Source organism: Ceratosolen solmsi, unplaced genomic scaffold, assembly GCF_000503995.2.
Source record: "Ceratosolen solmsi marchali unplaced genomic scaffold, CerSol_1.0 scaffold6, whole genome shotgun sequence".
Classification (NCBI taxonomy): Eukaryota; Metazoa; Arthropoda; class Insecta; order Hymenoptera; family Agaonidae; genus Ceratosolen; species Ceratosolen solmsi.
Window position 1 is genome coordinate 10575092 of NW_011948414.1, and position 15614 is coordinate 10590705.

The window sequence follows — 15614 nt, forward strand, 5'->3', positions numbered from 1 at the left end:
TTTTATGTATTTTCTAATTATGCAATGAATTTTATTAGAAGAAATTAAATGAAAATTTAATAATAGACGTTATAAATTGAATAGATCTGTATTTTATTGCGTATATGAGTGGAAATGTTCAAACATTGATTACATGAGGTATTGACATAAAATTAGAAAAAAATTTGTTTCTTATGTACTTTGAATTTTTTTAATTAAATTGCACTATTTCGATATTATATTTAATAACATTTATTTTATAAGATATTTTGTAAATTTAAATATAGAGCGTCAATATAAAATTATATATTTTACAGTAGCAAATGTGTTTACGAATTGAAAAAACATCTATAAATAAAACATTCTATGGGAGAAAGATGACAATGAAATTATACTTAAAACGACAAATTATTATTAATTATTTAAGATAATTAAACTGTAATATTTGTTAATATTTTTCAAAAAAATTAATAGTCCGATGTTCTATTAGTCATGTCATTATTGATGTCATTTATAATATTTCGTTTATCTCAATCACGCGCAGCCGTAGTTAGATCAGTTAAAATCTCATAATAACGTCACGGTCGAATGGATTAGTAGGCAATGACATTGTTATTATAGTGCCGTTTAGAGAGTAACAAATTTTTTAAAAAGTATTATTGAACATTTTTTCAAATTATTATCGATTGAATTCATTGAGATTAATAGATTATAGGTAAGACAACGAGTAGTAATAGAATATATAAATGTATTGTATTTGTTATTTTTATATTCTTATTTATGTGTGCATAGATTATTAGAATTGTGATATCAAAATAGAAATTAAATAAATTTTAATTACTTAATGACATAGAGTTATACGGTATTTATAGTAAGATATACGCGTTGACATAAATATATATGAAAAAGATTAAAACATGTTTTTTGAAAACATATTTACTTTCAGAAAATAAGTATATTTCATTTACTTTGATACAATAATGCAAAGTGTAAATAAAAAAAAAATATTGTCAAAATTTGGATAAATTTCTAAGTAAGTTAAAAATATTAGGGATCTTTTATAATATTTATATAGTTTTTTTTTTTTTTTTTTTTTTTTTTTTTTTTTTTATATACAGTGCTGAATAAAAAATTAATATAAATCTATAATTTTCAAAATATAATCCTAATAAATATTTAATTAAACGATATATTTGTAGTCGTAAACTGTATATACGTATAATCTTATATATTCATTCAATGAGCATAAATAAAAGAAATATTGGAGGCATGATAAAGAAAATAAATAATAATAATAATAATGATAATAATAGAAATATCGAGAATAGTCGGCCTATATTGACAACATATTTGCGTTAATGATACAAAACGGCACAGAGAAAGCCGATCGATCCCTATTGAAAACGTTTTCGATCCAACGGCTTCACTCAATCGCAACCAACATTCCTTCCTCCCGTATCGGGAACGTCCCGAAATATCAGCCGAGTCTAACGCGTTTAATCCTGCATCCGGTGTAATTAATTCGCTCGACTCTTCGCGAAACACGCAGTCGAAGGCGCCAAATAAAACTGAATTTTAGTAGCCACGGCGACCATTTAGCACAGATCATGAGATTTCCCGTTACCAGCGCCGTCGCTGTTATTCAAGAAAGATATTTAATATCTCTCTGGCCGGCCAAGTTATCGTAAACTCATCAAGCTCTTTCATTATTAAGCTAACTTACATTTTTATCTTTTCTATTAGGGAATATTTGTTATTCAGTATTGGGCATAAGGCAATAATAAAGAAAAAAAGTGATGATATAAATGTTATGAATAATTTCAAATTTCAATGTATGAATTTCGATAAAAATTAATTACACTTGCTTGGGACTAAAAATTAAAATTTTTTTTTTTTTAATATTAAGATAATTAACTTTCATTTCAAATAGTATTTGACATTGCTACATAACCGCGAATAATTAATTTTAACTATGACAATGTACATAAAGATTATATTAAAATTTTTTTATTAAAATATTTTTCGAATATTTCGAATAATTTGATTTGCATTTTATTTAACGTACGAGTTCAAGCAAAAGAAATAAATAAAAAATTCATCTTTATTCTTCTTTCTTATCATTATGAACTTTTGATTTATTAATTTAATTTGTTTATGAAAATTTAGACGTATAAAATTTAATTTTTGTCATTTTTTTACATAAACAATAAAATAGCATTCGCGTCCATCACATTTAACGATTGTAATTTAAATGTTATAACATCTATATTTCTCCTAGGTGTATAATTAATTTTACAAATTCACTTTTTTTAATTATTATATAAATAAAAATATACAATACATTTCAATTTTAGAACGAAATTCGGTTGTAATATGAAATAATAATAATACAGAATAATGTAGTATGTTTAATATTACCAATACGAATTTGTAATTTAGCTGAGTAATAATTACTCTATTCACAATAATAAGGTATAAACAAATTTCATAGTACATTTAGTTTTATAATGTTAAACGAAGCTACATTATAATAAATATTTACTATAGAATAACAATGCAATAATGTTATTGCATTACTATACGAATAATTGTAATTGTATAAGTTAATATTATTTAAGGCTAAGAAATATTAGCGAATAAATTAATCACACCTTATTAGTATTTATTAAAATGTTTATTATCTATATTTTTTACTAGATAATTTATGATTATATAAGATTATCATTAATTTTTATACATATTGCTTCTAAATAGTCGTCAAAGAATAAAAATCTTTTCAACCCTTAAGTATATTTCATGAAAACATATAAAATATATATATATATATATATATAGATATATATATGTATATAATTTTTTATCTCTACTTACATAAGAATAAAAAAAAAATAAGAAAAGAATATCAAAAAAAAAAAAAAAATACCCAAAAATGAAAAAGTCTTTCAATATTAAATAACTGCAAATTTTATCATTTAAATTAATCTCTAATATTAAATTCTAATAGACTTTAATAATCCTAATTTGAGAAAGTGAATTTTTCTTATCTCATTCTTCTTCTATAGAATTCTGGAGAAAAATAATATTTAAGATTGACCTTAAGATTACAATTTGGCAAAAGAATAGTCTCTTACTTAAAAATTATCAATTTAATTTTCGTATTTATCACTATATACACATGTTTCATATAAGTATAGAATTTTATAGTAATGATTTATAAATGTTTATTAATAATCCAATGAATATTAATAGCAATATACCACTTTCATTGTCCGGTGAAAGCAGTATTTCATATATTCTTTACTATTACTCTTAATATATATTGGCAACGATTGCATCTGGCAAAAAGTAAAAAAAAGACCTTCTCAGACAGTGCGCAACCACCTATTTCGCACCATTGCCGTGACCAGGATTCGAACCTGGGTTACTACGGCCACAACGTAGGGTCCTAACCACTAGACGATCACGGCTGCTGAAGGATTTAAGATAGAGTACACGAGTAACATAGATCGCGCTAAATCACGATCGACTTGCTCGCCGATGCGTGAAAGACTAAGACTCCGCGGGAATGGGGAAAAGTATGCGCGAACGCCTTTCTTTCCTTATCATTTCACCGTAGATCAGATTTAGCTGTTGGTAAAGTAGAACTGTAATAAATAATTAAGCGAGCATTAGTAGAATATTTACCAAGAAGAAAATTTTCTCCAATTGTTACAACTGGTTTTTTTACTGTGTGTATATTGAGCGTTTTTTTACATTAACGTAATGTAAAGAAATTTGACTGGCTTGTAATGAAATTCTTTTTATGAAAATTCTTTGCTTGAATTAAATTCGTATTAAATTACTTCTATATAAAAGGTGTAACAGAAATTTATCGTGTTAATTAAAATAGAACGAAAACAATTGTAAATTTAGTCTGTGACAATTATCTTGATTTGAAATGGCTCAAATATTTATTATCGATAGCAGATCTTTACAATTTCACTTCATACCGAGTATCTTCATAAATTTGTAAAAATTTATTTAATTAAGGAAAACGACAAATAAAAGTTACAACTGAAAATACACATGAAACGACCGAAAAAAAAAAAATATGATTTCAAATAGGACAAAAATAAAGTGAAATAAAATGCAATAATACCAAATTATTTTTATCGAATATTATATATATATAGTTAAGAAGGATATTATTATTGTTTATTAATAAAGCAATATTTTAATTATCCAATATCACTATCAATTATAACGATTTCATGAAATTTAGGAATATCGAATAGTTCATTATATATTGAATATTTATAAAAGTACAAGAAGATAATCGGACCGAAAATCACTTAATTTATAATGTTTTAAAAAATTATTTTCAGCTTTCCTAAATTAATCATTGATTATAAGATTTTTCAAATTTTATTCTAAAAATTCACTGTTTGTCATTCGTTATACATGTAAATTTAACATATATATAGAAAATAGCGTGTATCGATCTCAAAATTTTCAGAATTATTTTACCTAAATAATAATCATAATAAAAATAACTGTCTTTTTTCTTCATGCTATAAAATACGAATATTGAAATCTAAGAAAAATTGTATAATATAAAGATAAATTGGTAATGTAAAAATTTATTAATATCGTTCAATTAAAACTAAAATATTATGTGATGCGTGTAAATGTAATACGATTTTTATTCATGATTATTCACTTTTTTTTTTTCTATGTTTCCATTAAATAAACAATTGATGAAATAAGAAGTTATTTTGTTATTGAAGTAATTCCTATAAATCTACTTTTATATCGTATAAATTAATTGCAAAATGTTTTATTTCTTTGAGCTCGTGTATAAAAATTCCTCTTCGTTGTTCGTTGTTTTATCTTACATATGACTTATATTATCGAAAAATTCATTCATTCTATAGAGCACTAAAAACACCCACACAAGCTCCAAAAATAACATAAATTTCCGAAGACTTCTAAAGGAATATTTAAATTACATATATCTCGAAGAATTTATGACATAATTTGTAATTTGATAGACTAATAATAAATCGTGTTAAAAAAAAAAAAAAAAGAAAAAAAAAAGGAGAGAAGAAAAAATACAGCGGCATATTTATTAAAAGAAAAACTTTAAAAAGTCACATATATAAGTTCTGAATTCCTTAAAAGCACATTCGTAAATCTTCGTCGTTTTTTAACAGATAGCATTTATAAAGATGGATTCGACCTTGCTCGAAAGGATTTAAGCTAATGCGATAATAAAGACGATGGAATGAAAGAAATCACGGATGTACGCGTACGTGCATTCATTCGATTCTATCGATCTCACCTTCCCTTCGCTTCCTATTGTCGTTGATTTTAAGATAAAGCAAGCGCATTTGTCCCTGAGTGGCAAAGATAAACGAAAAAAGCACCTTTATCGACTAAATTTGATCAATATTCACTTTTAGATAGTGGTGGCAGCTCTCTACTCGGAGTATTGAATTATAGATAAAGGGATGAAGAGTGACAATGACGAGGAAATTGTGTAGCAATGACTGGGAGGGAGGGGGGGAGAGTGAGGGGGACTTCGATCGTTCGGTATAATAGTGAGAGAACATAAAATACACGAAAAATTTACCATCGTTCAAAATTTTGTTTTATAAATTGAAAAGTTCACTTTCATTCGGCAGTATCTGAGAAACGTAGATTAAAATATCAATCTGTCTGCTGTTCTTTGAACATTACAAAAGTAAATTTTTTTTTTTCTCATTTTGTGCTCAAAGTATTTTAGAGGAGAGAAGAATTCGTTAAAAGTAAGTCAAATATAAATGGTCCCTGATTCATAAATTTCCACTTTTCTTCGCTCCAATTGAAGATATTAATCGAGCCTGTAAGACAGTTTAAAGTTTAATTCTAAAATCTTCAGTTCTGTAGAGAGTCTATAGTAAACTTCCCCCCCCCCTAAATAGTGTCTTTAAGTAATCGACTCTTTAAATTACTCAAATTAATGAAATTGCGTAAGTGAAGCTTTTTTGTAACAATGTATTAGAAAATACATGATTTTAGTAAACTTATAAACGTATTAAAGCTTCAAATATTTGGACGTTTCGTAAAAACTATTTTTATTACAATATCGATATTTATAATCTCGTGAATGTCTTTATAAATAAAATGAGTCATAAACCTATATCTGAATCGGAATTTTGCTCGGCCAGCAATAAATGATTTTCTACAGTATATTTTCAGTAAATAAGAGAAAAAATATATGAATTTTAAAATACCACATGATATACGCAATATATGATTTTAATTTTCAGAAATAATATGTGCACGTGTCAATGATTCTACATGATAATATAACTAAATTGATAAAATAATAAATAATTTTTATTTATTTGTCTAAATGGAAAATGTATTAAGTATATAATCGCATAATGATTAATTTCTATTTATTCGTTATTTGCTAAAAGTACATTCTATTATCGAAAAATTTATTTTCGTCTTAATCGAATTATAAATAAAAACCAAAAAATAAAAAATATGCTTTAATATAAAATCAAATCATAAACAAATTTAATTTATAATTATATATTATATATTAAATCAAAATGGGATAAACGTGAAAAAAATTAATCATATTATATCACAAAATATAATTGTATATCTTCGTCGAAGCAATTCTTAAGTCCTTTTCTAAAAACTGTCTCCGCAAACGCATATTGATACTACTGCAATTCAAATTATTGTCTTCGCAAATGAAAATTTCAATGGAACTTGAACATTAGTTAAGAAATTAGATTATAGAATCATAAATATTTCAAAAGCATAAATATAACTGCAAATGTTATATTAAATGTATATTGAAGTTATAATTGTTCGAAAATTACGAATCGCTACGAGACTTTCTATCTCGTATAAAAATTTTAACAATTTTAATATCATTGTATAATGAGCAAAAATAAGCTACGGATTTTACTTACAATATTCTGCATATTAAGTACTGAATAAATACTGAATATATATATATATATATATATATATATATATATACACATATATATATATATATATAATTATTTAAAATTATAGAGAAACATTTATACAAAATCTTTTTTATAATATAATCTATGAATCTTGATTCTACATAAACATATGAAAGATTTAATAAGAAAATCTGGAGGAAAGTAGTTCAAGAGTGAAAAGAATTTTATTTCGTTTGAATTTCTTATGAAACTATATTAATTTTTATCTATATAATGTTAACAGTTTTCTGTATGAAAGTTATAATTTAATAAAAATGTTGTTCTTACTATATAAATTAATCATTAATTCACAGTGTTTAATTCTTTAAGTTGTCAATTTTCTAAATAGACGCAATTAAAAGTAATATTTTTTAGTTAATTTTTTAAACGAAATTATTAGTAAAGTGACGTTATTTGTTAAAGATTTCAAAGAATATAAATTTAATAAATATAGAAAAGATTATTTTATAAACATTGAGTTAAATTATAAAATATTCTTTAATGAAAAATTCGTGATACAAATTAATATAAACTAATATAAAACAGTGATAAAAGGCATAACACCAATTACAAAGTTTCTTCTCAATATTTATATTTTATAATTATATATAAAATTATAATAGTATTATACAATAATTTGGAATAAAAATTGTGTTATAACAATTTAATAAATATAAATTTCAATAATTGTAAATATAAAAACGATACGATTGAGTAATAATAATTTTCTAATCCTATTAATATTTGCCAATTAATAGTCCTATTAATATTGCAATTAATTAATTCAAATAAATTTATGATTATTAATAATTTTTATTTATTGTTATCAACGACTATTTGCAAAAATATATTCGAAACATCATTTAGTTGCTCAAAATAACCGTACACAGTTATAACAACAAATGGAAAAATTATCTTACGTACAGCGTGTAACGGGCATTGTTAAGAAGTTACCATCTATGTGGTATTAAACGTTTGTTTATTAAAATTCAATCTAATCAGTTTCATTATATCAACCCGTATATATCAACAAGTTAAAAGACAAACATTGTGTTGTTAACATTAATATTGTTATATATTTAAAAATTTAACGTATCCTTCATTCTCAGTCTAAGTAAATTCTACCTATCGATTACAATTGAAATTGAATAAAAAAAAAAAGGCTTATTTTCATACGCCCATTCCATTTAGATTTATAAATAATTTATCATTCCTGAGTATCAGAATATTCAAAAATATAGAACTGTCGGAAAAGATCTGTACAGTATATTTTAAAAATATGGAATATTTTGTAACATTAATAGAACTTTATATTACTACTTGGATCTCTTATCCTCCCAACTTCCTATCGCCATTTACGAATCGTTGTGTTTAATTTTCCAATCTGATTTACTTTTATTGATACAGCTCACTTTTCATAGATTTATTTGATAAACGATTACAGTTTATTTTATTACACATGATTTATTATATTTCAGATATTTTATAGAGTCTAGTTTATTTAAAAAAAAAAAAAAAAAAAACAAGCTTAAATAAATAATTGACCCTGTATAAAATAAATTTTTCCAACTTACTCATTTATATTGATAAACTTGGTCAATATTTATTAAAGTATTATATATTGTTTTTAATTATTTTTAACATTTTAACGTACTTACTTATATCATTATCACTTAATTTATAAAGCTTAATTAATTTTTTTTTTTTTTTAATTGAGCGTCAATTAGTCAACTTGAAATAAAAAGAAAAAGTAACTTTCACTACAGCAACATTAGTCATCATAGGTAGTATTAAATTTTTATTATAAGTGAATTTTTTTATTCACACAGTAATTGACTAAATGATGTGAATATGAACTGTATAAATATAAGAATAATTTTTTATAAAATGTTCAACAAATAATTAGAGACTAACTAACACGAACATGGAACACATTAACAAAAGGTATGATCTCGGTTTTATGGTATTACTTAAGTAAATATTAAATTTACGAAATTATTATTAAATAATAAATTTTTTAAATAATATATCAGTAAGTGAGGCATATTAAAATTATTTTTCTCGCCTACTTCGCTTAATATTAATACTTTCGACTTTCATAAGTATGAGAAAAAACAATTTCACTCAACATTCAAGATTATAATAAGTTATAAAGCAAAGTTTGAAAGTAAATGTATTCAAACGTAATCACGAGCTACCATCTTCCTTAATTTCAAGTGCGCCTTATTATTTACACGTATTTAGCGTCATCTGTCATCTCCGCTATCTCTTCTCTTATTACATTATTATTATTTCATATCTTATCTCATACTCAAAGAGTTCTTCAGAAATCTCAATTTTTCTTCAAACTTCTTTACATATATTTGCGTATATTTAATTTTTCTTACGAAAAGAATTTCTTATTATAAGTATCTAAGATTTACTATAATAAACGTCTTTGTCGTATAGTCCATTCTATCTAAGATATCCATTTCCGAAACAGAATTGCATGTCAATTACAGTCACAATAATATTAATAGTATAATGATTTATATTACGATAAAAATACTGCATTAGTGCATGTGTAAGATGCAGCTGTATGCATATGTATTATTTATGTATATATGTGTATGTATATATATATATATATATATATATATATATATGTATATATGTGTATGTATGTATAATATGCGTGTGCTACTGTAAATATGTATGCGCATATATTTATTTAAGCGAACGTATGATTATGCTTTGACAATTGTATACCTGCAGGTGCGCATACGTGTATGTATGGTTTTGCGTAATTATATTTATATAAAGATAATGCAAATATTAGTATGATATTCCCTAATGAAATCATATTATACAATTGGACGAACTTTTATTTTTCATATTCTATACTCTTATATTCTTATGTGCAATATATTTGACAATTTGTTCATATATTAATGCATTTATAGCCAAATAAAATTATACAAAGTTTTTTAGCATAAGACACGTTGCGTATTTTATTGTAAATTCATAAATTTTTTATGAAATAGATACAAATTATAAGCATGGTAGTTGATATAATACCATTTGCAGACGTTTGCTCCATTCTCATGTAGAATTTTATTTAAAACTATTGTTTAATGGTGTCGTAAGAATATAAGAATGCCAAGCTTCATACACTAGTACTTCTTAACACAGCAATTCCAAAATCTCTATCCAAATGTCCGATCCACGCGGTGCTCTATTCTCTATTTTTTGAGCATGTTAAGTAAAAGTTTTATCCATTCTTCTTACTTCTCATTAGTTGTCAAAATCCATGCGACTGCGCGTGACTCCACTCATTGCTTACGAACGAGCCTTGTTCACTCCGTATTTCTTCTACTGATTATGTATGTACGCATATACAACCGTATTTATATATACATGGTGTATGTGCAAAACATATTTGTATAGATGAAATAGAATTACATAGTAGAAAGTTACATCGATCGACCGACAGAATTAATGTTCCCAGCCATATGAACTAGTTACGCATTCACCTACATTCGCCTTTATTATACTCCGTTTATGCTGAGAAAAATTTAATAATATTTTACATATCTTATTTAAATATAATAATTTAATTTGTTACAGAAAGAATTCTTCTACTTGTTATATGGTAGATTAAGAGTGTTTATAGAATGAATTTATAATATTTTGAATATTTTGCAAATAGTAAAAATCAACTATTAAGCGTCAATTTCAAAAGCTACTATACTATATATACAAGTGAAAAGTTAAAGTTCGATTCAATTTTAACGTCATAAACATTTCATAAAAGCATTGGAACTTTAATTTTGATTTATTATTATTTTTTTATTAATAATACAGCTCGAATTTATTTACTGTTTAGAAATATTTTCTTCTCGACTATAAAATTCAAACTACTAATTACATAAATTATAGACAATAACTTTTTAAGATTAAATAGTCTGAACTTATGAAATAATTAAATATTGAAGATATCTTTATACATTTAAATTAATTCATATTTAAATATTACTTATAATTTGTATATATATATATATATATATATATATATAACATATAAAAATCACATTATCGATAAAATCTAAATTACAAAAGTCAAATATAATTACTTTAACAATAATTTTATTTACAAAAGCCTTAATAATATATTGGCTTTAATTTAAATAAAAACATAGAATTGGCGTACATTATAATTAAAATAATCAGTATCATATTTCATAAACACTGAATATTTTACCTTAAAGTAGAGTTAAGTAGACTAATTTTACATTAAATTATTTTTAAATTATAAATCTCTGAAAATATACCGTATTACTTTTATCTTTTTTCAACTCAAATAAAATTTTGTACTTGAAAAATTAGTACAGAATATTTTGAAAACATTTTACGTATCTAGCTTTGAACTATTTATAAACATTTATCTGCGACTAATCACAAATAATTAAAATTTCTACAAATATTTCAAAGCGAAAAGTAGTTTTTCATTTTTTTATTTTATATAAAATAATGTCAATGTATGATCAAATATTCAATAATACTTGAAAAAAATATTTGAATTTGAATAGAAAAGAAAAATTCTGTAATAATAAAAAAATTTTATAAATTAAGCTTCGATAGATAATGTGTAATACAAATAATTTAAATTACTTTTCGAAAAGACGTACAAATAAGATATTTAGACTTTAATCGAAAATTGACAAATGTTATCTTAATAATATGTATATTTAAATCACATAAGATCATTATATGCTGATTAAATTTAAATATGATATTTTCAATTTATATACAGATGAATATATAACAGTTCTTAAGGATATTAACATAAAAAAAAGTTGTAAAATAGATTTGTTTGATTGAACTCTCACGCCGATTTTGATTTTATTATATATATGGCCATAAAAAAAATAGATTCTCAAAATATATCCGTCAGTTTATTTTGCTCTGTCATAACTCTATCATAACTCATATTCATAACTCTTTCAAGATAAAAAACATAATAAATTTATATTAGCAATTTGCTGAAAAAAGCTGTGGAAATAAAGCCTTCTTCACATACGTATACGCTGATGTAAATACAATTATAAAGTTATATTTACCATGAATTAGCGATAAAAGTAAGCAATCGAAAGAAAGTGCACAACTGGTTTTTAAATTTTCTTAACAATAACGTGAAATTTTTACGAATTTTGTCGTTAACCAAAGAAGGTATTTTTAACTTATGTAGTAAATTTTCATTTAATAGCAAGACGTATTACGTTGACAGGAAAGAATTTTCATTCTTATTTAAGCTCAAATCAAATTTTACATTTATTATTTTTAATATAATGCATTATATTTTGCAATATGTGTTAATACTGAATATTTGAAAAACTTGCATGTAGTACTGTTAACTATTATAATTTATATTTTATCAGTATAATATTTAAATGAGTGTATTTTAATGTTGAAAAAATTACAATAAATAAATATGTATGATTATAATGAAAATAATATTGATAATTATTCTTACCGTTATAATTACATTATTGTTTATAAAATGAAAATAGTATGAAATTTTTAATAATATAAAATTTTATTTTCTTATGAGACTTAAAATTTTATTCCAATATAATTAATTTTGTTCCAATTAAATATTTATGCATTTATCAATGAAAATTAAGATATGAATCTTTCCATTTCCAATTATACTAATATTCTTATTGTAATATTAAACAAATAACGGAACTGCAATTTGTATAGTTTATATTTTGACAAATATAATTCGCGATAGGATTAATTATAAATAAATAGGTAAATATTGTATATACAAGATTAAACAATAGATATAAATAATTTTGATTTCCCAACATGAAATTCTAATTACTAAAATAGTATTTATCATTCATTTTTATAATTAGCTTTATGTAATTATAAAAAAAAAAAAAAATTTCTACTTTCGAAATTGAAAATTAATATTTTATGTGAATAAATCATTATAAATAAGTATATTTGATTCCTAAAGAACATTCCTATAAAATTAATGACTATTTACTTTGATCGATACTATTCATTTGAAGTTTATTAAAAAAAAATTATATTTTATAAATAGGACGTAATAAATTACATAACTTTAATTACATTTTTTAATAATAATTGTACATGGAAAATAAAGAAAAATCAATTTATTTAATTTACACATTAAGTAGTATAAATTTCTAAACAAATATATCCTTTCAATACTTCATTCAAAAACTTTGAGAGTGAAAAATTCCATGTACGCCATTCTATTTGACGATGACTTTTTGTAACTTTGATCATTTCTATACTTTTTCTAAAAAATATCAAGGTTAATTCCTTGATAACTTTATAATATCTTCGTGTTCATACGCAATTTGCTCAACAATAGACTTTTTACATTCTAGATTCAAGACTTCAAATAATTTATCTATGTATAGAGATTATAATGTTTGGCAGGATTTGATGTTGTGATACAAATTGTAAAATCTTCTTTCCACGTTTTGCACGATATAAGTAAAAATGATTTGATATTTTTAATGTTTATTAAAGATTTAATAGGAAAGTACACGTATAAATAAATTTTTTTAACAAAAATTATGATGATAGTAAGGAGTACAATGATAAATTATAGTTTTGTACTATATTTATAAAAATTATATTCAAATTACTTAATCTCATTTATTATTTAAAATTACGTACACAAAAACTTACTGAAAATACTAATACTTACAATTAAAAGTAAAAATACTAAAATTTTTGTGTTTTTCCCTTTTTTCGCCGTTTTTCACTTTTAAAAAATCAATGATACGAAAGATAGTGCTTTCTTTCAAATAGGAAATGTTTTCGAATAGATTTCACAAATATTTCATTATTACAATACTAAATAGTAAATACTGTTGAGATTGTGCAATTAGTAATATATGCTATTTGGTCACTTCAATGATCATATATTTAATATAATTACTGAGAAGCTGTAATTTCAAATGTAATGTTTTTAAAATTTTTTTAGAATATATGTATTTCGTCGATAAAAATAATAATAATAATGATTAAATACTTAAATTATATATTAATAAATATATAAATATTATACTTTGTTAAAGCAATTTATAATATTAATTTAAAAACAATAGTATTAAAAGTATGTACATATGTGACTAATATTCATTATTATTTTTATTTCCTTTTCTTGCTTATACATTTAATTATCTTGAAATATTTTCTATTTTATTATAAAATCAAGCTTCTATTATTTTTACCGAATAATAGTATCGTGTTTGACATTATATATATATATATATATATATATATATATATATATATATATATATATATATATGGATATATAAATATGTATATAATATATATACATACGTAATTTATAATTTTTATTAACCAATCCATCGAATAATTATTAACGTAATACCTTATCAACTATCTCTCATTTAATTTTATACTTCTAACTTCTTATTATTGGCAATTATTAAAATACTTCACTCTTATCGTCTGTTTAATATAAATGCATACAAAAAGCTGACTGAGTGGAGGAAGAATCGGAAAGCGTAGAAATACTCCACTCATTATTCAAATATATATTTCATTAAATACAAATTGAATTGATTTAATTCAATTACCTTTGAAGATAGTACTTACATTTACTATGAATATTAAAATAAATTGAAACCGATTAAATTGAAAATCTTCTTGAAAATGATAATACATAATAATTAAAAGTTACATATTAAGTTAAAATTTAGCCTCTAAGTAGTTTTTAAAAAAATAATGAAATCAAATGTAAATTGCCACGTTATTCTACCAATTGTATGTATAAAGTAATAGTAAATTAAAATTAATATTAATTATTAAAATGTAAAATTATTTTTCTATTAAATTACATTAGCAACTATAATAATAACATTAGAGCCTTAAAACTACCACGTTAAATTGAGGAAAATAAGAATAATATCAAATACACAGTGTTAATATACTTTATTAACTTTATTTCTTTTTTCTGTTTATTGGTTTTTTTTTTTAATTTTGCATACATAGTAAACATATTTGTTTTTGTACACTACATGTGTAGTAGAGTAGAGCCAGTAAAGGCATGTATCAATATATATTATGCAAGGACACCGGCATTGTCCGTAGATAATTATATTATATTATTTTATTTATAACGATTTCCTATGGGAATGGACGCATCTAATAACCGATAAAAAAAAATTCCTGACAATATTGTATAAAGAACATATTTTAAATGGCTGGACAAAAGGAAAGAAAGAGCCCAGTAAAAAACAGTTTATATTTTGTGGAAAACTAATTATTCCGTTGAATTATCCCCGACGATTACGAATTTAAATTAAATTTAAGGGAATAATTATTCAATTATCGGTTGACGCGTACTTTTTGTTGAAAAAATGCTTACATGCTATGCTATGTCTTACGAGTTGGCGTTGGTAGTGAGCCAGTGAAGTCAGCTGATAAGTGACATCAAAAGACCAAAAGAAAGATTAAGAGACGAGATATTGAACAAGGCGTTGTGTGAAGGGTGGATGCCTGGTCGAACGACCTCACACGGGGGGTGACAGTGTACAGCGAACCCAGTCGGTGGAAACGGAAGCGGAGATTCGGGAGAGGAAA

The 15614-nt window shown here is 23.5% G+C and overlaps 1 non-coding gene across 1 annotated transcript; it reads right to left on the reverse strand.

The window, feature by feature from the left end:
* Positions 1 to 3374: 3374 nt before the first annotated feature.
* Positions 3375 to 3446, reverse strand: TRNAH-GUG (transfer RNA histidine(anticodon GUG)). Its single transcript has one exon. It is a non-coding gene; the product is annotated as a tRNA-His (tRNA).
* Positions 3447 to 15614: the final 12168 nt, after the last annotated feature.